Below are 27,249 nucleotides of genomic sequence, written 5' to 3' on the forward strand. Positions count from 1 at the left end.
AAACTCTGATTTGTTGGTCTCTAGGTGATTGGTACTTAGTCTCAACCTAGAAAGAATAAGCATGTGTGGCAGTCAGTATGGCTCCTTTCTATCATATGTATAGAGCTGTCTAAGGATGCTCACTTATATCTTTTTCGTTTCAGTACTGTGTGTATATTCTGCTTCCTAAATTTGACTTTAACTATTCTGAAAGTCAAATTTCTATTTCTTTTTTTCAGCAATTTGATTTTACAGAAAAATTTTAGAGAAAAGTTATTTTTAAAATGAGCTTTAAAAACACTTCCCCATCCATCATCTTGTACCCCATTAAGATGTATGACTACAATGTACCAATAAAAAATTTAAGAAACACTCCACAAATAATGCTTTTGTAAAGTTTCCCTATGTGCAATGCCAGGCAAATTATTGGCAATTGAAACCTTCCTCTCCATTCAACCCCGGTTCTAGGTCACTGGTTCAGGAATCCACAAAAGAAGTATTCTTCAAATTCTGGAAAAAGGAGTTTGCTTCAAATGCTCGTTTTATTTTTTAAACTTGTATTGGTGCATTATAGCCTCACATTATAAGGTAGTTCATAGTTATAGTGACATACAAGCACATAAAATATTCTTTGTTTTTGTTGCTGTTGTTTTTTAGTTGAGGTATATTTTACATCACATAAAATTCATTGATTTTAAATACATAATTTAGTAATCACTGATAACTTTAATGAGTATTATAAATATTAACATATATCAATTTTAGAGTTGACTTTTATCTCTCCAGAAGAATCTTTCCTCTCTATGTATAGTTAATGCCCTTTCCCATTCCCAGTTTAGGCAACAATTATTCTATTTTTTTCTCTCTGATAATTTGCTTCTTCTATATACTTCAGACAAATAGAGTCATAAAGTATGTGGTATGTTTTATTGGGTTTCTTTTACTTAGCCTAATGTTTCTGTGAGGCTAAGTAAATCTGTGATAAGTATATCTATGATAAAGAATGTGTCAACATTTTTAAAATCAGGATTATTTTTAATTGTTATATTATGATTATACATAATAGTGGGATTCATCACGTTTGTATATGCACATTTATGATTTGATCAATTTCATTTGCAAGAATAAATGTTTATTATTGGATAACATTTTATTGTATGGACATGCCACATTTTGTTTATCCATTTATTTTGTCTATCTAGTTGATGGGCAGTTTTTCAGTTTGAGATATAATGAATAATATAACTTCCAACCTAAGTCTTTTTGAAGAAATATGGTCTTAATCCTCTTGGGTGTATACTTAGCAATCGAAGTCCTAGAGCAAATGGTAATTTTATGTTTAACTTTTTGAGAAACTACCAAACTGTTTTCCAAAGTAGCTGCACCAATTTGTATTCCCACCAGCCATGTTTTTCCATATCCTCATCAGCATTTGTTATTGTCTATCTTATTTATTTTAATCATTCTAATAGGTGTGAATAATATCTTATTGTTCCTTTAATTTGTATTTCTGCAGACAGAGATGAGAGTAGGTCAAGTTAAAATATCACAAAACCCACCAATTTTCTGGAATTCAGTAATTTTTCCAGAATAATTGTTCTGTCAATTATTGTAAAGATTTGTTTTGTTTACAAAGTTATGAAGAGTTTATTTTTTCTGGTGTTTTATTGCTCTTGTGGGTAAGAGGTTTTACCAAAGTCTCCACTCCACAATTCCAGAAGTCTTGCCTCAAGTGCTAAATACTGTTGCAATAAGTTTTTTGTTCCTCATAAAACTCATTCAGAAATTTGTTCTTTCTTTTTTTATTGATTTCTCAGCATTTAAATTCCTTCCTTAGAAATTTATTTTGAAAGAAGCTAGACAATTATCTACCATATGCAAGTAATTATTTTTTCACATATTTACTCTACCAGATATGTTTCATATGTACATATATATTTAAGTATATATATACATATATCTATATATATATGTGTGTGTATATATGTATATATATGTATATATTTGAACACACAGAAAACTTAAAAGAGAAAAAGTCAATCCACTGAAACATGACATAAATACTATGGCCAGTATTTTACATTATTATCTCTTTTAATGTTTTCTAAAACTTCATCTGGCTATAATTTTTACATGACCATACTGACCAGTAGAAGTCTGGGCCATCCAATGATCAAAGAACTCTCCAGTTGAAAACTGGGATAAAGCAATGATGATGATAATGGTGGTGATGGTGACAGCAATGATAATAGTAAAGATAGCAAGCATTCTTAGAGTATCTGTGTCAGGTTCTTCCTGGAGTGCTTACATGTAGTAACTTATCTGATTTATACATCAACTTTACAAATTAGGAATTATTTCAACTCCTATTTTGCAGAGAAAGAACTGGAGGCAAAAACGGATTAAACAATTTGCCGGTGGCTACTCAGCTAGAAAATGGTGGAGCTGGTCTTTTAAAATCTCAGATCCACCATATGATCGGGCTATCCCACTCCTGGGTATCTTTCCAAAGGAGTTGAAACCAGAGAACTACAGTAACATATGCATACACATGTTAATAGCAGCACAATTTGTAATAGCCAGAATATGGAACCAACCTAGGTCTCCATCAACAGATGAATGGATTACAAAATTATGGGAAATGCACACAATGGAATTCCACTCAGCAATAAAGACCGAGCAAAATCATGTCATTCGCAAGAAAATGGAAAGACCTGGAGAACATTATGTTAAGTGAGATCAGTCAAGCACAGAAAGAGAAAGGATATATATTTTCTCTAATATGCCCAAACTACGGAGTTTGGGAAGGACTCCAGATAATGGAGGGGAAACCTCAGCAAAGCTAGAATGGAAGGGTAGGAGAGAGAGAAGGCTGAGGTTGATTAATGGAGGAGCTACAGCTGAATATGTGTAAAAGTATGAATGTAGAATGGTTAACCTGTACACTCATTGTTGGGAGGGGGAAGGGGAAGTGGGGGTCGGGAGGGCACCAAGCACATTCTGAATGTATGTGATTTTCAATATGATCTACAGAAAAATAAAAAAATTAAATAAAATTTCAGCGATAAATTGGGCTTGATGTCACATGCCTCTGATCCCAGTTCTTGAGAGAGACTGAGACAGGAGGATTGCAGCTTCAAGACCAGCATCAGCAACTTAAAGATATTCTCAGCCACCTAGGGAGACCCTGTTTTAAAACAAAACAAAACAAAATGGGCTGTGGGAATAGCTGAGAGGTAGTATGCCTCTGGGTTCAACCCTCAGTACCGGAAAAAAAAAAAAAAACTAAATTCTTGGCTGTAAAATTCTTTTGCTTTCCTTGCTTCATATAATTTAACTAAGGCACAAAGGGATTAAAATAGTCTCTACCAGTAACTGATAAAATTGACTTAGATTTGCTCAGACTAGAGGAGGCAAAAAGCAGCTATTTGGACAGTACCCAGAAACCCCCAAATTTGAGATAGATCATCTAGAGAAGAGAGTTTGGGGGAAAAGAAATTTCCTCTTGTTCAGATTATCTGGGGGTATAAAATACAATCCAAGATTCATTTCCTGTATACTTGCCTAGAGAGGAGAATGGCAGGTAGTTCAGACATACTCAGCCCGAATGATATTGCTGGAGTCACAGAAGTTTTGAATTCTACAATGAATTGTTAAAACATCCCACCCAGCAGACATCTACCTCTGTCAATATCCCAGATGCGAAAGCAGAATTGCTGCCAGCCTTTAAAGAGATACTGGAAAACGAGAGAGACCACATCTTTAGCAATTATCTCCCTAAACATCTACACCCCTTGGAATGAGCTAGCATCCCAGGATGATGGATATCATACTCGAGTGTCAAGACACATGGAGGTCTTTTACATCCTGGTGACTCTAGCCATTTGGCATGACACACACAATGAAATACTGGTCCGTTCAGGCGCACAGACCTTCCTAGATTACACCAGGATGAACATCTGGATCAGCAATCTGGTAGAATTGCTTTCTCCCTCTAGGATTCTGGGAAGCTCCTGGCCATTCTGCCCAAGCAGCACAAGTTGGAAGAGGGCTAGATAAGATCTCATTAAATTTTGGTGGGCCACTTTCTTTTTTACCTTCTTTTATCTTCATGAAACTTTTCTGCTCATTTCCCTAAATCTTATCGGGGCATGGTTTTCATGTGATCATTCCAGTCAATGAATGCATGTCTGTTAACATTAAAATGTGGATGTTGACAGGTGATAGTTAGGTAGTGACAGTTTATAAGAATTTTATGTGTTTCTAAGCATTTGTTTACTTTAACTATTGAATGTAAACTTGGAATTTCCTCAACATGTAATGCTAAACATATGCTGCTGATTTTGAACTCAATATAACGCACAACAGTATTTATGAAAGTCATATGCACCTCAGAGTATCACAGGATACACTTTGGCAGAATCCACTTATGCTTTCTGTAATATGTATTTCATCAGAAAACATTACATGGATTACTTTTTAAATTGATTATTATGCTTATTTAGTGGTAATGATGGTATAAAGATTTTATTATATTTACTATAACATACATTGCTAACTTAATTAAACATAGTTAATAATACTGATCTGTCACAATGACACAATATTATATGAGCTAATTTTGTTACAGTATCATTAGTAATTTTCAATCTAGATATATTTTACTGGACTTGGGAATTTGATGGCAAACCCTATTGGAACACTTGCAAACAATAACACGGGAAAATTTGTTTCTCTTGGCTCATCAGTCAGATTACATTGTAAAAGGATGAGAAAATCCTGACTAGAGGTTCATTGATATGACCATTCCTTCTACTTTATTAACCTCGGTGGTGATTCTTGACAGGTCTCTTTTGATGAATTGCCTTTTGTCCTATTGTTTATCTAACAGAGTACCATTAAACACAGCTTTGTGTCTTCAGTTATAACTCATGCTCAGTGACATACTCAAGTCAGATTTTTAGAAAAGATGCAGAAAATGTTTTTTCTCCTCTATCTTTGGCAGAACATTAAGTAAGTTTTTTTTTAAATATTTTGCTTTGTATAATAAATCATTTTCCTAGTTTTGCTTTCTCACGCCTTCAAAAAAATATTCTCTCTCCTGTGTTGCAAAATTGGTGATGAACTTTATGCTGAGGTCTTGTGTTCAAACGGATTTCTTTAGCCATGAACAGAGAGATTTCCATCCCAAAGCAAATATTGTATCAACAGTCAGGGTTGCTATATCCAGGCTCCCCTCAAAAAGGTATGAGTCTGCATAGCCTCCATGTACCTTGAGCTGAAAGACCACTTGATAGAAGTGCTTCGCCTTGACTTGGTTGCAGGCCCAACAAGTCCTCACGCCAGGAGTTCATGCTGTGCAGCGGCCAGAACTTCTCTGACACAAAGGATTCACAGAGCAGGGAAGACTGTAGTTTTTTTTTTTTTTTTTTTTTTTTAGTATAAAAGTATAAAATACTCAAGATACAATAGAGCTCTCATTCTCTTTATTATAACTTTAAAGGTTTTATTTTTATCATTCCTGCTATGTATTAGAATATCTGTCTCTTCTGCCCATCAAGGTTTTGTGTTCTAGAGTACAATTTCTGAATGGTTCTGAAAAGCGAGTAGTAGGTGGCACATAGCGCCCTGTGGTGGTGGCCTCTGATGTTCTTAGCCTGTGGTGTCTTTATCTCCTGTGCGATCAAGGCTGGCTGCCAAAAATATCCAGAGGCCTAGGCAATTGCCTTGGCCTAAATTTCTCAAACTCTCTCTTTGTTGCCTTCCATTCCTCTTCTTATTATTATTCCTTGCTTCTTTCTAATTTCGAAAAGAAAGAAGGTAGAGGAAAACTCCTCTGGTTTAATTGATCATTTTATATAAGATTCCATTTTCTCACTTTTCTCAGTTTATCAGCCATATTGATTTTATTTTACTGACTGGCCCAGAATTTGCAACATAGAGTTATACATAATCTAAGTTCATTCTCAAATAACAGCTTCATGATTGGTGCCGGTACCTCATTACCAAAATTGCCAATCCATCTCTCTCTTTCCCTGTAACAATGTTGTCATGTATTTGACTCATCCATAAGCTATAAGCACCTAAAACACTTTTCTTCTTATTATTTTAAGTAAGCCATTATCTGCCAGATAAATTAAGAATAAAATAAAATGCTTTATTTTACTTTCATTTAATTTTTTCTCCGAAGCTATTCTTTTCTTTGCATAGATCAAAGTTCTCACCTAAATAATGTATTATATTTCTTTAGAATATCCAATATTTCTTACAAGGCAGGTTTGCTGCCAGTAAATTTTCCCATTTTTTGTTTGTCTGACAAAGTCGTTATTTTTCCTTTCATTTTCTATCCATGAGTATTTTTTTTTTTTTTGCTGGATATAGAATTCTAGGCTTGTGTATATTTTTCTTGCAACATAAAATATTTCATTCCACTTTCTTTCTTACTTAAGAGAAGTCCGATGTAATTCATAATACTGTTCATCTATAGGTACAGTTTTTCCCCCTTCTTCTGGATTCTTTCATGACTTATTTTTTATTTGACTTTCTGCAGATTAAATACAAAATACATGTATAGTGAATATAATATACATATATATGATAGTATTTATTTTACTTCTCATTCTTTAAGATTACTGGTTCTGTGTTTCAGTGTTAGTCATTAATTTTGAAAAACGTAGTCATTATTATTTCAAATGTTCCTCTATTTCTTTCTTCTCTTTATATCATCACCATTACATATGTTATACCTTATAATCTTCAAATTGTGCTTAGTCAGTTTTTTCTTTTTTTTTTCTCACTTTTTAATTTGAGAACTTTTTCTTGCTTTTTCTTCAGCATCTCTGATCAGCCCTATATAGTCTGCTGATGAGATTATCTAAGGAATTTTTCATCCCTGTTACAGTGTTTATTTTTAGCATTTTAAGGTAATTTTTAGAATTTCTGTTTTTCTGCTTAGATTGTGAATCTACTGTATGTTGTCTACTTTTTCCCTTAGAGAATTTAACATGTTAAACAAACCTATTTTATAGTCCCAATCTTAAAATCCCCAAATCTCTGACATTACTGTCTGATTCTAATGTTTATTTTTCATCTTCAGAGTATGGTTTTGCTTTTTTTAAGGCATGGCTTATAAGCAGAATAAATATTATCAAAAAGGCTCTTCTACCAAAAGAGATCTACAGAGTCAATGCACTTTCTTTCAAAATACCAATTTGATTCTTCACAAACCTAGATAAATCATTCCTAAATTTCATATGGAGAAAAAAAGGACCCAGAATAGGAAGACAATTTTTAGCAATAAGAAACATGCAGGAGGCATCACAATTTCTGACCTCAATTTATACTACAGAAGTATAGTAATAGAAATAGCATGGTACTGGCACAGAAACATACACACACACCAACAGAACAGAAAAGAAGATACAGAAACCATCCATACATTTATAGTCAATTGATTTTTGACAGTTTCCAAATATGTGTTGCAGAAAAGACAGCCTTTTCAATAAATAGTGTTTGGAAAGCTAGTTATCCATTTGTAAAAACAGAAAAAAATAAAGGAATTAAATCCTTACCTTTTACTCTGCACAAAAGTCAATTCAAGATGATTCAAAGATCTAGAAATTAGCCCAGAAATTTTGAAGTTATTAGAGGAGGGTATAGATACAACAGTCAAACATTCAGGGACTGGCAGAAACTTCTTCATAAGACCCTCAAAGCTCAGGAAATTAAAATAAAATTAAGAAATGGGATTGTATTAAATTCAAAGGCTTCTACTCATCAAAGGAAATCATCAAGGATCTAAAAAGAGAGTCTAAAGAATGAGAAAGGATCTTTGCCAGCTATTCTTCTGATAGAGAACTGATATACAGACTATATGAAGTCTATTAAATATTAAAAAAATCATAACCCAATCAAGAAATGGACAACTGAATTAAAATGACACTTCACAAAAGAAGAGATACAAATGGTCAATAAATACACAAAAAATGTTCAGCATCACTATAATTCAGGGAGATACAAATCAAAACTACAGTGAAGCAGGTATGGTGGTGCACGCTTGTAATCCCCTCACTTGGGAAGGAGAGACAGGAGGATCGCGCAGGTTTAAAGCTAGCCTTGCTGGCTTAAGAGACCCTGTTTTCAAATAAAAATATAAAATAGGTCTTGGAGGGTAGCCCAGAGGTAGAAGGGTTTCCAGGAACTCCAGTACCACCAAAAAAAAAAAAAAAAAAAAAAAAGAAAAGAAAAAAAAGCTACAGTGAAATTCCATCTAATGCCAGTCAGAATGGCAATCATCAAGAAGTCAAACAACAATAATTGCTGGCAAGATTGTAGGAAAGTAACAATTCCTCTACACTATTGATGGAACTAAAACTTAGTGCAGCCACTATGAATATTAGTGTAGAGATTCCTTAGAAAAGTGGGAATGGATCCACCATATGACCCAGCTATAACACTCCTAGGTATCTTTTCAAAGCAACTGAAATCATAAAATCATAGTAACATACGCATATCATGATAACTAAATTATGGAACCAATTTAGATGTCCATCAAGAGATGAATGAATTACAAAATTATGGGATACATGCACAATGGAATTCTATTCAGCAATATGAAGAACAAAATTATGTTATTTTCAGAAAAATGGATGGACCTGGAAAACATTAGGTTAAGTAAGATTAGCCAGTCACAGAAAGTGAAGGGTCATGTTTTCTCTCATATGTGAAAGCTAGAGAGTAATCAGGATACCAGAGGGACTTTAGATAATGCAAGAGAAACTCCAGCAGACGGAGGGAGGTGGTCTAGAAAAGGGGGAAGAGGAAGGATCAATGAAGGAATCACTTCCATGAACATTAAGTGCATATTTGAGAATATCAGTGCTAATCTCAATATCCTGTATGGTGAAGAAGAGAATGGGGAGGGAGTGGAGGAAAGCCCACCAAGTGCTGTGTGCATGGATGTCACCATCACTATCAACTACATCATGATGTGAGACTTTAGCGCACCAGTAAAAGTTAAATAAAAAATGATTATTAACAAAGACTAATGGACATTTTATGCACATTTACTATAATGTTACAGAGATACAAGATTTTATGTATTTTTATCACAAAGATGAATTTATTAAATTTGCCAAAAATAAAATAAAAGCATGGATTTTTTTTCTCCAAGCCAGATATGATGATCAAGTTTCAAGTAGCTGAAGTAAATAGACCTATTAGTGAACAGTATTATATTTATCTGGCTAAGGATGAGGCTCAGTTTGCTATTTGTTGTATCTGTAGGTATCAGAGGCTCATGTTTCTTTTAATGTCTTTGTTTTTGTGTCCTCTTTTGTCTTTGAATTTTCTTTCAGGCTCCTTCTGAAATAGGATCTGAGCTTTGTAATCCACTTGGCTGCAAGTCTCTATCATATATAGCAGTCTGATTGTAAATGTGTGTAGTAGGAGGAAACCTGGCCTAAGATCCTATGATTGAGAATTTAATAAGTCTGTGACCCTGAACTGTGATCTTCATAAGTGATTTCAACTATTTTTTTTTCCGTCTTTGGTGAAGTTAGGCTATTTGCTCATCTATAGTTTCTCCTTCTTCGTCTAGAGCTCCTCCTATGACTCCTTTTCTCCCTAGCTTCAGCATTTTAAGGAGAGCTTCAGATTTTTAATTCTTTGTGGTTGACTAATTTCACGTAGCATAATGTCCTTCAGTTCCACCCATTTCCCTATAAATGATGTAATTGTGTTCTTCTTTGTGGCTGAGTAAAATTTCATTGTGTACATATCCCATAGCTTTGCCTCTTCACCTACCCAAAGTATGACAGGGTTTCCTCTGGTCTCTATCCTGACAACCTGATAAACTTTTGGAAGGAAAACTCTGGAGCCTCCAGAGCACATGGCAGCTTTTAAATACCTATAACCCAGGAATTTCTGTTCCTCAAGTTAGTCCATGGTCAATGTACAACAACCATCAGTCCATTACACTTTAAGTATTGCTACCAGTTACTTCTGGGCTGCTTTGGTAGCCAGCAAACACTGATCCTCTTCATCTGTTCCTCTCTCCAGTTGTCAGAGCAGTGGTTTGCCTGTGACTTGAATTCTCTGACAAATCTATGTAGAGTTATTGATTTTCAGTTTGTTCAGCTTTTCTCTTATTTTGAGGATGAGACTGATGACTTTTAAGCTCTTTACATATTGGATTGAAAGTTGAGAATATCTTTCACTTGCAGATGACCAAAAATAAAATAACAATGCCATTGGTTTTTATTAAAAATGTATAAGGAAAGATTTTCTAATTGAACTAATACCTTCCAGAGGAAACCTTGATGATGTTGAACTTTACCTGAGCATTTTGCTCTAAGAACCAGTCATGGTTAGGACATGCCTACCAGTATTTGTTTTTTTGGAATCCCAGCTAAAGAAGCAATCGTTCCCATATGACTTATACTCATTGTCCATTGTTTCTTGTGGTTCTCCCTAAACTCACTGATGGCCTTCTTATTTACCTATCATAAGGCCAAATGGAAACCCTCTAGATCTCCATTCTTTAGCTCACAAATGATTAACTGAAATGTTTTTCCCAATGTCTCCTAGACACAGAGATGAGCATTCCTTATTGATCTGAGACTTCCCAGACTATGAAAATTAGTTTTACTTTTATTTATTTATTTATTTGGTGGTACTGGGGTTCCTGGAAGCCCTTCTACCTCCGGGCTACACTCCCAGACCTATTTTATATTTTTGAAACAGGGTCTCTTACGCCTGCGCGGCTGGCTTCGAACCTGTGCGATCCTCCTGTCTCTGCCTCCCAAGCGCGGGGATTACAAGCGCGCGCCACCACGCCCAGCTATGAAAATTATTTAAACTGTAATAATTGCCACACCTATAACTTGTTTATTCCTACTAATAAATGTCAAAGCAAAACTACCTAGATGAGATACTCTGACATTCAGATCTATAGTACACTCTCTATTGCAAAAATGTGAATTAAATAAGTTCCTTACTTATTTGGATTTTTGTTTTTGACATCTACTATGTAAATTTATACATATCCTCCCCAATGTTATATAAAAATTTCAAACCTTTATCATTTTATTGTGCTTTGAGTTTTTCTACATTAAACCTCACTATTAGTTCTAAGACAAAAAATTGGCATTTAATCATATTACCCTATTTTAAAAGTAATGTCATACATTATTAATTACAAGAAGCAAATAATGATTTTAATGTCAATTTAGGTAAATCTTTTACTGTATAAGAAGAAACTTTTTTCAGACCATCATTTTTATTTTGATAACTTTCATGGAAAAGTATTATAATAAGATTGCTTGCCAATATTTTGACATTTCCAGAGTTATTCATAATCTTATATTGTTATTCAATCCAAATCTTATACCATGTTCACTCATAATCTGAAATAAATGAAAATAAACAAAAAATTAAATATCCTAACTCTACACATTCTTTCAAGATGGTCATAAATGATGCTTCTCACAATGTTATGTTTTGAAAACTACAAATTTTGATGGACAAATTCAATTACAACCCCTGGTTGGCAGTATACATTCTTGTAACAGGATGTTAAAATGAAAACTTCCTTTTCAGTTTTGGCTGAGAATTGAAATTCCTAGAAAAAAACAAGAGCAAGCAAGTGCTTTCACATTCCTCACTGAGATGATGGACTGCCTGGATAATATTAGAAATGGAAGGAGGAGACAAAATGAAAACTCTTTTTGTCAAAACACACTTAACTAATGTTTACAGAGTAAAGATTTTGAGGTTAAAGAAGCTAAGAGAAATACTTTTTAAAACTAAAGTTGCTGAACTACTATGGTATTTTTTCTGTTCCTCCATACAAAGAGGTAGAAAAACAAGAAGCCTCTTTGTCCATATCTGAAGTCAACCAAGACTTTAAGAGTTTTAGAGTTTAAGCTTTTGGATAATTTGATGTGTATCCCCTGGAGTTGAGGGAAAGATATGCAAGTACCTGAGGAATTTCTAAGAGAAAGAAAATAGAGAGAAGTGGAAGGTATCACCTACTTCCCAGCAACGCACACTTTCTGTATTCTACAACTGTGCCACATAAAAGAGTCGGCCAGTAATGAACTTGTGACAAAGAGGACTGTTTGCAGGTTTGATGTGTCCTAAATCACAGGTATCTATCTTCAGAAATGTAACACTGAAGGAGGAATCTTAGATTTCTGTCAGGGGAGGGGAAAACATGTAGGAATATCATCTGCGCAGTGGGAAATGGAGCAGGACTTGCCATGAGAGCAAGCCAATCTCTCCATTTTACAAGGCAGGATCACCACAGTACTGGAAAGGGTAAGTGGTTCCTCTCAAACTACTCTTTTTTTTTTTTTTTTAACAATTCTTCTCCCCATAGAGAAGAAAAAAATCAAACAAGTTTTAGCAAGTTTGATTGTGGAGATAAAGGAATGGTTGAAAAATAGAGGTGAAAGCATCTCATTTTCACTGCAGGCTCCATACCTGAATAGGTGAATCCATGGAGGAGGGAAAAAGAACATTTACCTTAAAGGAAATTGGGAGTTCTTATAAATATAAGAGTATGGACATTTTAATTCCTAAAATAAGACCAGAAAATCACATGAGGACTGCCTTCAATGTTACAAATAACAGAAAAAAACTAGCACCAAAGAAAAGTTTTGAGTGAGAAAAAGGGAAATGGAGTGTAAGGCTGGGTGCAGTGAGACACACCTGTATTCTAGTACTTGGAAGGATGAGACATGAGACACGAGGATACAGGTTCAAGGTCAGTCATGGCAATGTAGTGAGACCCTGTTTCAAAACAAAAATAAAAAATAAAAAGGCATAGGGTGTAGCTTAGAGATAGAATGCCCCTGGGTTCACTCCCAGTATTAAAAAATAAAAAATAAAAATAAAAACAAATCCAACTGATTCCATATAAACACATATTCTTTCCATATCATGTCAAATAAAGAGGTTAGTGCTGTCAAAAAGCACAACTGATTTTTGATCCATAAGTTTTCTTCATGAACATGCTCACTAACTTTGAGATATAGCTGAAGTCTCATATCTTCTAAAATAACTCCTGATACTTCTCTAGTTCTCAAAGATAACCAAATTATTTGAACTACTACAACACAGATTTCCTCTCTTTTCTACTTTGAATTTGGTTAGTGTTTTGTTACTTTTTAAAATAATTTTATTTAGTTCTAGTTCGTATCCATTATTCAAAATATTTATTATCTATCAATATCTATCAGATTCCTTCATCAAAATCAAGATAATAAATTATATTATGGTGTGAAACTATAGTGAACCAATAAAAGCATAAAAAGTAAAATATAGAAATAATAGCACATAAAAACTAGCTATTTAAAACTTTAAAAAATAAAAAATATTGGGCTCCCTAAAAAAGTATCAAGACAATGAACTTGGTATTCAATCCTAAATGTTTGCTTATTAGCCAATGCAAGTCTTTCCTCCTGCTATTCTCCATCATCTCCCATCTCCAAATGCTAATCTACATTATTTCGCTAATATATTAATTCAGATTTTCTGCAAAAAAAAAAAGAAAGAGAAAAAGAAAATACCAGAGAATATACAAAGAAAACTATCAAAGCTGGTAAATGAATTTAATAAGGTTTTTGGATGCAAGATTATTTTATAAAATTATATATTTTTTCTAAGAACCCAGGAGCATTATAAATCCAGCTACATTTCCAGTAGCCCTCTTTTTTTTTTTTTTTTAAACAGGTCTTGCTAAGTTGTTGACAGCTTCATTAAGTTGCTGAGGCTGGCTTTGAACCTGCAATCCTCCTGTCTCAGCCTCCCAAGTACTGGAATGACATCATGCACTGCCATGCTTGGTTCAAAATAAATTATATTCTATTATACTAGGAGTAAATAATTGCTATTATAGGTATAATGTAATTTATACTAATATAAAATTTTTGAAATATTTATAAATTTGACAGATGTATAAGGCATATATACTGAAAACTACAAAACATACCTAGACTAAATTAAGGATCCGAAATTGTGGGAATATGATACATTCATAGTTGGTTGACTGAATATTATTAGTATATCAAATCGCTATAAATGTATTTAATGGAATCCTAATTGAATTCCTAGTAGTTTTTGTTGTAGAAAGAATTTTTTTTTCCTAAAATTTATACGAAAATACAAATAATCAAGAATAGTGAAACATCTTTAAAAATAAAATTTGTAGGACTTTGCACTATTTTATTAGAGAATTGATTATATAGGTTGACTAATCAAGAGCATGAGATATTGTTATAAACATAGACAAATAGATGTATTAGAATCAGTATTACAGGTTAATCCACACATTTATGGTCAACTGATTTCTACCAAAGATTCTCAGGCATTTTAATAGAAAATAATAAATATTTAACACATAATATTGAAGCAATTCAATAACTATATGCAAAATAGTAAACCTTAATTTTTAATTTAACCCAAATGCAAAAATAACTGGAATAAAAACCTTAGATGTAAGAGCTACCTATAAAATTTTGGAAGGCGAAAGAGGTAATTTTAATTACCTTGAAGTTGAGAAAAAATGTTTAACACAAAATGTCAGAAACAAGGAAAGGGCTGAGGAAAAAAAAAACATTTGTATCATATTTATCTCAGATAGAACTTGTATATAAACTATATAGAGTTCTAAATCAATAAGAAATGAGATAATACAATTTAAAAGATGGAAAAAATTTAACATGCCCTCTAGTTTTGGTTTTTATCTTTTTATGTAGGAAAGGCCTGAACAGCCTACATTTCTTTAAGCTATCAGCACCAATCACAGTTAATAAAGGTGTGTTAAATATGTCCATACTAATAGAGGATGATTTAAATGAAATTTGTCTTCATAGAATGTCTATGTAACTTTACATTCTTTATGAAAATTATCTATAAAATATATTAATAGAAGGGTAAAATATTGTTCACAACAGCTCAATGATGCTCTATCACTATTGCTGTCTGATTTTGGTGTCTTTTTGTTTGGTAGTCTAGACATAGCCTGTGTTTCTTGGACATGTTTATAAATGGACTGGAAAGGTGGTCTAAATACAGGCATCCCTGAAACACAAAGCATCCTTTTGTTATACAGTGTTGTTTTTAAAAAGAGATTCCAAAGGAAGACTTCTGGCAATGAATCACAGATTCTGACAGATGTTTTCTACAGATGAGAATTCAGATCCACCTTTCTCAAAAATGCAAGTTTTAGGAGAGGTCTTTCTTCAGAGCCCAGGGGAAATAAGTTGTAGTGTACACTGTGTTTCCTAAAATCATCCCTACCATTGTTTCAAATTCAACAGAATATGTCTTTTCTGGTAAATAAATGATTTTGAAATTAAGACTTTCAGCATATTTTTCTCTCAGATTCACAACTATAATCTTACATAGACTTTAAAAAAATAAAGAACTGGGGAAGGGAAACACAGAGAAAACTAATTTTCATAACTTTAACTCCTGTCAATGGTTTAAAGTGTTTCTATTTACCCACTTCCTTGATAGCTTTATTTTTGTAAAACCACTATGGAGATCAGTATGAAGGTTTCTCAGAAGACTAGGAATAAAATCACCATATAACCCAGTTATACCACTCCTAAGTATCATTTCAAAATAATCAGAAGATATAGTGATATGTGCATATCTATGTTTATTTTATTTTTTAAAAAAAGTTTTTATGTGTACATTATAGTTGTACATCTTTATGGAATACAAGATGGATGAGACATACACACACACACACACACACACACACACACACACACATCACCCAATTAAACCTTACCCAATTCCCACTCCATTCTCTCCCCTTCCCTCCTTCTCCTGTTTGATTTACTGAATGACTTTGATATGTTTGTGATATATACATTAGAGAATCTTCCTCTTCCTCCCTCCTATACCCCTTAGTTATGTTATCTTATTTGCTCATCTATAGATTCTCCTTCTTTGTCGAGAGTTCCTCCTATGACCCTTTTTCTCCCTAGCTTCCACATATTATTAAGGAGAGAATCTGATTTCTTATTTTTTGTGATTGACTAATCTCACTTAGCATAATGTTCTCTATTTCCATCCATATCCCTATAAATAGCTTAATTGTGTTCTTCTTTAGGGCTGAATGAAATTCCATTGTGTACATATCCCATAATTTTGTAATCCCTTTATTTGTTGATGGACATCTTGGCTGGTTCCATAGTTTGGTTATGGTGTATTTTGCAGCTATGAACATAGATGTGCATGAATTAGTTTGGTAATCTGGTTTTGATTCATTTGAGTAGGTACTCAGAAGTGGTATTGCTGGATCATATGTTAAGTTTGTTCCCATTCTTCTGAGGACCCTCCATACTGTTTTCCAAAGTGGTTGTGCTAATTTGCAATCCCACCAAAAATGTAGTAGAGTTCCCACTTCTTCACATCCTTGCCAGCATTTGTTTTTGTTCGGGTTTTGAATGATTGCCATTCTAGTTGGAGTTAGGTGAAATCCCAGGGTAGTTTTGATTTGCATCTCTCTGATTGCTGATGATGTTGAGCATTTTTTCATGCATTTATTATCCATTTGAATTTCTTCAGTTGTGAGTGTCTATTTAATTCACTTGCACATTTTTTTATTAGGTTATGTTTTTTAGTGCTGAGTTTCTTGAGTTCTCTGTATATTCTAGATATTAGTCTTCTATTGGGGAAGTAGGTGGCAAAAATTTTCTCCCATTCTGTGGGCTCTCTGTTGAGGTTCTTGATAGTTTGCTCTTGCTGTACAGAAGCTTTTCAGTTTAATGCAATCCCACTTATTGATCATTCTTTACATTTCTTGTGCCTTTGGCATCTTGTTGAGGAAGTTTTTAACCTGTATCTATGTGTTGCAGTGTTGGACCTAGGCCCTCTTCAAGGAGCTTCAATGTCTCTGGTCTAATTTCCAAGTTTTTGAACCATCTTGAATTTAATCCTGTGCAGGTGAAAAAATAGGATTTATTTCCATTTTTCTGCATGTGGTTAACCAGTTTTGCCAACACTATTTGCTGAAAAGGCTATCTTTTATTCAGTGTATGTTTTTGCCCCCTTTATAAAAAATCAATTGTCTGGAAGTGTACAGATTTGTTTGGAGACTTCTATCCTGTTTCATTGTATCTGTTTTTGTGTCAGTACCATGCTGTTTTTATTACTGTGACTTTGTAGTATACTTTAAAGTCAATTATTATGATTTCTCCTGCATGACTTTTGTTGCTGAGAACTACTTTGGCTCTTCTGGATTTTTTGTTGTTCCAAATTAATTTAAAAACTAACTTCTCTATGTCTGTGAGGAATGACCTTGATAATTTAATGGGTATTATATTGACTCTATAGATCACTTTTGGAAGTATGGCTTTTTTTTTTTTCAGTACTGGGGATGGAACCCAGGGGCATTCTACTTCCGAGCTATACCCCCACCCCTATTTTTTATTCTTTCTTTTGAAACATGGTCTCACTGAGTTGCAAAGGGCCTCACTAAGTAATAGCTGAGGCTGGATGTGAACTGTGATCCTCCTTTCTCAGCTTCCCAAATGCTGGGATTACAAGCATTTGCCACCAAGCCTAGCTCAAGTATGGCCATTTTGATGATATATATTCTGCCTATCCAAGAACATGGATTATCCTTCCAACTTTTAAGGTCTATTTGATTTCCTTTTTCAGTGTTTTATCATTTTCTTTGAAGAGGTCTTTTACCTCCTTGGTTAAGTTTATTTCTAGGTATTTTTTTGTGGGATATTTTTAGTGAAAGTGTTTTCTGGATTTCTTTCTCAGTGGATTTATGGTTGGTATACAAAATAGCTTTCAATTTTTTAATATTGATTTTGTATCCAGACACTTTGATGAATTTGTTGATCAGTTCTTTAAGTGTTTTGATTGAGTTTGTTGGATCTTAGCATCATGTCATTGCAAATAGTTAAAGTTTGAGTTCTTCTTTTTCTATTTGTACTTCTTTGATTTCCTTTTCTTGCCTTATTACTCTGGCTAAAGTCTCAAATACTATATTGAAAAAAAGTGGTGATAATGGACATCCTTATCTTGTTCCTGTTTTTAGGGGAAATTCTTGAAGGTTTTTCCCATTTAATATGATGTTGGCTGTGAGCCTATTGTAGATTGTCTTAATGATGTTTAGGTATGTTTCTTCTATTCCAATTCTCTGCAGTGCTTTTAGCATAAGTGGATATTGTATTTTGTCAAATGCTTTTTCACCATTTATTGAAATAATCATGTGATTTTTGTCTTTGGTTTTGTTTATGTGATAAATTACATGGATTGATTTTCCTATATTGAAATGGCCTTGCATCTCTGGGATGAACCCTACTTGGTCATGGTGTATGATTTTCTTGATGTGGTTTTGAATGAGTGTTACTAGTATTTTGTTTAGCAGCTTTGCATCAATGATATAGGCCTGTAGTTTTCTTTCCCTGAGCTGGCTTTATTTGGTTTTGGTATTAATATGACATTGGTTTCAGAGAATGTATTTTGGAGAATCCCATTTCTTTCTATTTTATGAAATAGATTAAGAAGTTTTGTAATTAGCTCTTCTATAAAAGTTTTATAAAATTCACATGGGAAACCATCTGGTTCTAGGCTTTTCTTTGATGGTAGGCTCTTTATTGCTGCGTCAATCTCTTTGATTGTTATTGGTTGGTTTAAATTTTCTATATCTTCTTAGTTTAGGAAGGTGTATTTATCAAGAAAATTGTCACTTTCTTTCATATTTTCTATTTTGTTGGAGAATAGTTTTTCAAAGTAGTTTGTAATAATCTTCTGGATTTTACACTGTCAGTGGTAATATCTTCTTTTTCATCTGTTATCTTCATAATTTGGGCTAATTCTTTCTCTTTTGGTTAAGTTGGCTAGTGATTTTTCTACTTAATTTTTTTGTTTGAGAAACCAGGTTTTGGTTTTGCTGATTTTCTATATTTATTTTACTCTCTACTTCATTAATTTTTCTCTGCAATTAGTAATTTCCTGTTTTCTACTGGCTTAATGGTCATACTATTCCTGTTTCTCAAGTCTTTGAGGTATGTTATTAGCTTACTTATTTGGTGATTTTCTGTTCTTCTTGTGTGGGCACTCAGAGCTATGAATTTCCCTTTTAATACTGCCTTCATGCTGTCCCAGAGATTTGATATGTTGTATGTCTATTTTTGTTTGTTTCTACAAATTTCTTGATTTCTCCCCTTACTTCTTCTATGACTCATTCTTCATTCAGCAGTGGTATGTTCAGTCTCTACATGTTTATGTGGTTTCTCTAGGTCTCTTCTGATAAATTTCGGCTTGAAGTCTAACTTGTCTGATATCATGGTTACTACTCCTGCTTGTCTTCAACTTCTATTGACATGGATTACCTTGCTTCAGCCCTTCACTTTTAGTTTGTGACTATGCTTCTTGCAGATAGCAAATAGATGGATTATAGTTCTAATCCATTTTACCACCTTATGTCTTTTTATTGAGAATTCAAGGCCATTTTTTGTTCAGTATGATTATTGAGAGATTATTTTTAATTCCTAACATTTATAGTTTTAACTTCTGTTTGAAGTAGTGTTTGTTCTTCTTTGCTTAGTTATTTGTTTGAGGAAAATTATTGTTTCTCTGGTTCTAGTGTGCATTTCTTATTTTTCCTTTGAAGTTAATCTCTTTGAATATTTTCTCTAGTGCTGGTTTGAAAGACATAAAGTCTTTCAGCTTCTGTTTGTCATGGAAGTTTCTTATGTCCCTGTCTAATTTGAGAGATAGCTTACTGGATAGAAAGTTTTTGGCTGCAAGTTGTTTTCTTTCAGAGTTTGGAATATGTTACTCCAGGTCCTTCTGGCTTTTGTAATTTTGTTTGGAAAGTCTGGAGTGATTCTAATTGATTTGCCTCTGAATGACTCTTGGTATTTTGTTTTTGTTGCCTTTAAGATTCTTTCCTTGGCTTCTACGTTGGTCAGTTTAACTATTATGTTGCATGGTGAACCTTTTCTCCAATCTTGTCTAAAGGGGGTTCTATAAGTTTCCTGTACCTGTGCATCAACCACTTGTTTGATGTTTGGAAAATTTTCTGATATTACTTCCTTAAAAAGATTATTGATCCCTTTTGTTTCACCCTCTATTTCCTCTTCTATGCCTATTATTCTTAGGTTAGCTCTTTTAAGATTGGCCCATATCTTCTCTTCAATGCCCAACTAATGCTGTTAAATTCTTTCTTTCTTTCTTTCTTTCTTTCTTTCTTTCATTCTTTCTTTCTTCCTCCTTTTTTTTTTTTTGGTGGTACTGGGGTTCCTGGAAACCCTTCTACCTCCGGGCTACACTTCCAGACCTATTTTTTATATTTTTATTTGGAAACAGGGTCTCTTAAGCCAGGGAAGCTGGCTTAGAACCTGCGTGATCCTCCTGCCTCTGCCTCTCAAGTGCAGGGATTACAAGCGTGACCCACCACACCTGGCTGTTAAATTGTTTTCCTTATTGCATAAATACTATGCCTTTATTTTTGAAGTGATCATCTTCTAAGAGCGAGAATTCCATTCTCCAAGTGGTCTAATCTGTTGTTTATAGATTGAATCTATGCCTTCCCTTCAATATTACATCCTTTATTTCTTTTAGACTCTAAATTTGTTTTGGAACTTCTGTATAATTTCTACTGTTAAATTTCTGATTTGTTCTTCTGATGATCTCTGCAATTCTGTGTTGTCAGGTTCTATTATTGTGGAGTTGTGGGAGCTCATTGCTTCCTTGATATTTCTCCTTCTCATGATTTCAGAACTTTGTATCTGTTGCTTTTGATAGATTTCTCTCAGTCTCTGGGTTTCAGCTGGTATATCCAAGGGCAAATTGTGTTGTATTCAACAGTGAAGGTTGAGTGAGGAGGAAAATGAAATTATAAATGCAAGAATAGGTTAACACAGATAGGATTGAATAGAATGAGAGTATGAGTTTGGTAAGGTAGTACATAGTAGAAATTAGATGAAATGAATAAGTAGTAGTATTCTAGTAACAAATGTAGAGTATTTATTATAATGATATAAAGTAAATTTTTTTTTTTGTGGTACTGGGGTTCCTGGAAGCCCTTCTTCCTCCGGGCTACACTCCCAGACCTATTTTATATTTTTGAAACAGGGTCTCTTACGCCAGCACGGCTGGCTTCGAACCTGCGCGATCCTCCTGTCTCTGCCTCCCAAGCGCGGGGATTACAAGCGTGCGCCACCACGCCCGGCTAAAGTAAATTTTATACAAGACAAAAAAGAGAAAAATAAAGGATGGAGAGAAGAGATTAGGTATGTATAAGGGAAGAAGCATCTCAAAAGGATGGGGAACAGAACAAACAAACAAGTATACATACACACAAAATAACAAAAAAAGGCAACAAAATAATGCAACCCTACAAATTTATAAATACCTAGAAGACTAGGCCTCTGCAGTCTTTGTGCCAATGCTTAGTGCTACCAGCACATTGCCTACTGCAAGCCTGGTTCTCTGAGTCTCTCTCGGTCTATGCAGATGGCCAGTATCAATGGGGCTGGATCTAGTATTGTACGTAAGTCTCCCTCCACATTTTCTACTAATGCAGAGCCTGAGTCTCTCCCTGCCTGTGTAGTTGGAAGGTGCCTCTGAAACTAATCCCAGTGTATACATAAGAGTTTCTGTTCTGCACAACTATGGCCTAGTTGGTCTGAATTCTCCTGGTTCACCACAGTTGGGTAGTCTGTGGTGATCTCAGAAATTCTACTAGTTGGATCTAGTGTTAAATGTAGGTGTCCCTCCATGCTTTCTACTGATGCAGAGCTTGAGTCTCTCTGAGCCTCCTCTATGCCCAACAGCAGACTCCATCCCCACTTTTGCAGGGTTAAACTGCAAAATCTTAAACCCAGTGAGTTTATTGTGGCTGCAGGAGTCCCTATGGATGCCATGATGGGTGTTCTCCCACAGGGACAGCAGGTTCACTTAAGGCTAGTTATTGAGCACCACTCTGGAACTCTGGAGGGCATGGAACTCAGTACCACTGCTGCAAGTTGTAGCCCGTATTTGTGCTGGAGGATCTGACAGTTTATAATTCTGATGAGCTGTAGCCACTTACTTCATTTCAAGTCATTGGTTATTTTTCTGTGAGTCTCTGACAGTCCTGTGCAGTAAGGCAAGATGGCACAACCACAGGCATTGGTTGTAGGCAGCATTCTTTTCTGCTCTTTGCTTGGCCTTTTAACTTCTTTTCCTGCTGCCTTTCACTTATCATGCTCTTTTTGAAGTTATGGTGCTTTCTTTCTTTTGTCAGAACACTGTTTTTATGACAATTGGGATCCAATGTCAGCAGGACTGATATGTGCTACTTCCCTTGGTCGACATCTTCCAGGAAGTCTTTATCCATGTTTATAGCAGAATAATTTACAATAGCCAAATTTTGGAACCAATATAGGTATCTTTCAACAGATGAATAAAGAAAATGTGGTATATACACATAATGGATTTTGTCTCAACCATGAAGAACAAAATTTTGTCATTTTCAGGAAAATGGGTGGAACTAGAGAACATTATGCTAAGTGAGATTAGCTGATCCCAGCAAGTCATGAATCATATATTTTCTCTCATATGTGAAAGTTAGAGGAAAAAATGGGAAACAAAAGGTAATATAGTGGAAGGAGGTCTGGGGAAGAAAGTGTGGAGAGGGGATGGAGGAGAAGCTTGATGAAGAAAACAGTTCAAATAATGCTATGTTCATATATATAGGTGTCACTATCAATGTCAATAACTTGTATACACTGTGTATGGGGGTATCGTGATCGGGAGGGAATTGCACCAAAGTGTTGTGTGCATGTATGTTATATCATGTTGAACCTCATTATAAAGTATAATTACAATGCACCTGCTAAAGTACATTAAAAAAAGCTCATTTTCCCTCATGAATATGAAACTCATTGAGAAGACAAAACTACTTTGTGTCCCCAAATATGAAAGGGGATTAAGATATTATGTGATCCAGTTCTCCTTGTTTACTGATTATGATCTGAGGCCAGAGGAGGTGAGTATTGGAGCCAGGAGCTGAAGTCATAAACCACAATTCCACTTCTAGTCCAGAGTTCTTTCCATTATGTCTTCCAAATGACAAGAGGAAATTATTTTTGACAACATAATTAAGTTCACTTAACTAGGTCAAATAAATTGTCCAAGGTCAGATAGCTTGTAAGTGGCAATGTAGGGACAAAGATCTAGATAACCACTTCTTCAGTACCCATTATTTATACTATGCTACCATAATTTTTATATATTATCATAAAACAAAATCTATTTCTATTAAAATACACTTGAGCTCCACAAAAGGAACTTTATGGTTTGCTCAACAATAGGTTTATTTAACAAATCATAACTACACAATAAATATTAGTAATTCATTTGTTTGCTTACATATATACATTGATTTTAGTGTATATTATGCTTATCCTAAATATATATCAACAATGCACTTAGAAAATAATGGATTAATGTATTGTTTATAATTCTTTGATAGCAAGAACTTACCTCCTCTGAAATTCTCTTAAAAATAATTTTTTCATGATCTAAGATGCCCTGGAATTGTGCAAGAAGTTTTGACTTGACCTGTCTTATCCATAGGAAAAGAAATAATAATAAAAGAGATGCACAGATTTCTACTAATATATTTCAATAGGTATATTCAACTTTGTTCATAGATTTCATTTTCTTACAGAAATGAAAAGAGACTCGGCTTACAGGAAGATAAAGAAATTAGTGTAAGAATTTATTTTATGTAAAAACATTATCTTCACTTCCATATTAAACTAATTTTGTTCATTGAGCATCTATTTCCAACAATTCTTTCTCATTTTCTATTTTTCGTTTAACTCCTCAAACTTTTTCTTTTAAATCGCAGTCACTGGAGCAAGACATGGTGGCACATGCTTGTAATTCCAGTACTTAGGAGGCTGAAAGAAGGATCACGGTGTTTACAGTCAGCCTCCGCAACTTAGTGAGGCCCTCTGCAACTTAGTAAGACCCTGTTTCAAAATAAAATCTAAAGAAGCTGGGTATGTAGCTCAAAGTTAGAACACCCCTGAGTTCAATCCCCAGTAACACAACAATAAAATAAATGAATGAATAAATAAATAAGTAAATAAATAAATAGGGCGAAGGGTATGGCTCAATGATAGACCACTTGCCCAGCACATATAAGGCTCTGGGTTCAATCTCTAGTGCTGAAAACATAATAATTAAAGCATAGTCACTAAAATTTTATTATTGCCTATAAATTTAGTCCTACACACCCATTATAGTTCCTATTATATTGAAATTAAAATGAAATTAAAAGGCAACTTTTTTTGCTGTACCAGGGATGGAACCCAGGGACATTCTACCTTCAAGCTATACCCCCAGCCTTATTTTGTATTCTTTATTTTGAAACATGGTCTCATTAAGTTGCAGAGGGCCTCACTAAGCAGCTGAGGCTGGCTGCAAACCAGGATCCTCCTGTCTCAGCTTCCCAAATGCTGGGATTACAAGCACGGGCCACTGTGCCCAGCAAAAGGCAATGTTTTGTTGAAAAATAACAGTATATTTTTATACATACCTCTCATAATCTTCTAAAAATTGCCTATGTCTTAAAAATAGACCATGTGAAGAAATGTACAAACGATGGGCCTTCTGGCAAGCATAATCACATTTCTTTATTTCATGTAAATACTTTATTCATGTCTGCTAAATACTTTAAAAGTTGTATTTAACATATTGCAATGATTAAGAACAGACAGTACAAGGCTGACATATTTTTATATGTTTTAAATGTCTAGAAAATATGTGTTGTGAGATGGTGTAATTATATGTGTATTTAGATAAGTTAAATCTATTCCCTCATGCACTCTTTGCTCACTGCACAATACAAAAAGTAAATAAATAAAAGTCCATGTTTGTTTTAATGTATTTTAAGTATTTCAAGTACAATTACTTAGAACATATAGGTTAAAGTATATTCAAATAGAGAATAAAGGTTTTACTAAAATACATCAAAATAAAGAAGTCAGTAGCATATTAATAAAGAGTAACTCTTGCATGTAAATTAGGAGCTAATATAAAATAAAAAATCTACCATCATGAGATGAATAAAAGAAATAAAGGTACAAATTAATGTAAAAATATAGTCATAAAAAGAAAAAAGAAATAACCAGTAAATTCACAAAAAGTTTTTCATGCTCACTAATCTAATAAAATAATGTTATACTTTTTTAGCTACTTAACTAAATTTAGCTACATAACTAAATAAAAAATGTGTTGACGTTCATTGCTGGCAAGAGTTTGGTAAAAATAATACCCTCATATACATATTTGGTGTAACTAGATATGGGTTTAGAAAGTAAGCTGGGAATGTGTATATAATTTAAAATTATTTTACTCTTTGTCACAAAAATCTAATAACTAAAAATCTATTGTCAGTTGTTGTAACCTAACCATGCTATTTTGAATGTGCATGTACACGCATACCCACACACACCCATACACATACTTGCGCACACATGAACACACACACACACACACACACACACACGCAGAGTCACAGACTCTCATGCATAATGTTGAGAGTTGCAAACATCTTTTGCAGTTACAAGGTTAGTATACAATAAAGTGAGAGAAGATTTATGGAAAAATTACTATAGAATTATTTTATTAATTTGTTTTTATAGTATCAGGGATGGAACAAAAGGGCATTCTACCTCCAAGCTACACCCAGCCATATTTTTTTTTTTTTTGTGGTACTGGGGTTCCTGGAAGCCCTCTACCTCTGGGCTACACTCCCAGACCCATTTTATATTTTAATTTGGAAACAGGGTCTCTTAAGCCAGCATGGCTGGCTTCGAACCTGTGCGATCCTCCTGTCTCGGCCTCCCAAGTTTGGGGATTACAAGCATGCACCACCATGCCCGGCACCTTGCCCTATTTTTTAATTCTTTATTTTGAAACAGGGTCACACTGAGTTGCAGAGGTCCTCACTAAGTAGTGGCTGAGGCTCTTGCGAAGTGCAATTCAGCCTGCTAAATGCTGAAATTTCAAGTGTGCGCCATCATCATGCCTGGCTACTAAATAACTATTTTATTTTATTTTATTTTATTTTATTTTATTTTATTTGCGGGTCAGGGAATGGAACCCAGGGGCATTTGACCTCCGAGCTACACCCCCTGCCCTACTTTTTTATTCTTTATTTTGAAACCGGGTCTCACTGAGTTGCAGAGGGCCTCACTAAGTAGCTGAGGCTGTCCACGAACTGCGATCCTCCAGGTCTCAGCCTCCCAAATGCTGGGATTACAAGCGTGCGCCACCACGCCCGGCCTAAATAACCATTTTAAAGAATGAACTGACTAGAAGAAATGGTGCTGACTTGTCATCCCAGTCTTTGGGAGACGAAGACAGGAGGATCACAGATTCAAAGCCAGCCTCAGTATTTATATAGGCCTTGTCTCTGATTAAATAAATAAAAATATATATAATAATTTATATGCATAATGCTTTTTGGGAATGTAGCTCAGTGGTAGAGAACCCCTGGTTTCAATTCTCAGTACCATACACACAATAAATAAATAAAATATTTATTTTTAAATAAAAACTTAAAAGGGCAGGGGTATAGCTCAGAGGTAGAACACCCCTGAGTTCAATTCCTAGTATCACAAATAAAGTAAAACAATGGGTTGAGTTTCTGATGTATAAAGCTATGTATGACAGCTTAGTAGGTGAATGAAAGAAAACAACCCAAAATTTGTAGCATAATATACTTTTGTACAGAAACTAATTAATAAATGTAATAAATATGTCAGACTATATATGTATAGTAACATATTAATCAGAAGAATTTATTTAGAATTTTTACTAGTAATTACTTCTTAGGATTGGAATTGACCAAACATGATAATGACTTTCATTGGGTAAAACAAAACAACAACAAATTGAAGTTATTGGTCATTTAACTTTATTACAAGTTTATCAGGCAAGAGAAAAGAAGATGTGGCATATCAGTTACTAATCTATAGATGAATGTAAGTATTAAATATTAAATCTATTAAATAAAAACATTCTGAATATGAAGACGTCAAGGAAAGTGTTTGAACTGTGGTCCAGCTACACTAAATGAAATGGCTGGGCTCTAGAAACTAGATATATAGATGTGATGACATTCCTTTGGGAATCATGGTCACTTAGGGACAGTTATCAAGTTGATATATTGGAATGTGAACAGAATGTGGCACTATGGGAACTGGACCTCTTAGCAAGCCAATTTCT

This window comes from Muscardinus avellanarius (assembly GCF_963383645.1).
Source record: "Muscardinus avellanarius genome assembly, chromosome: 9".
Taxonomy (NCBI): Eukaryota; Metazoa; Chordata; class Mammalia; order Rodentia; family Gliridae; genus Muscardinus; species Muscardinus avellanarius.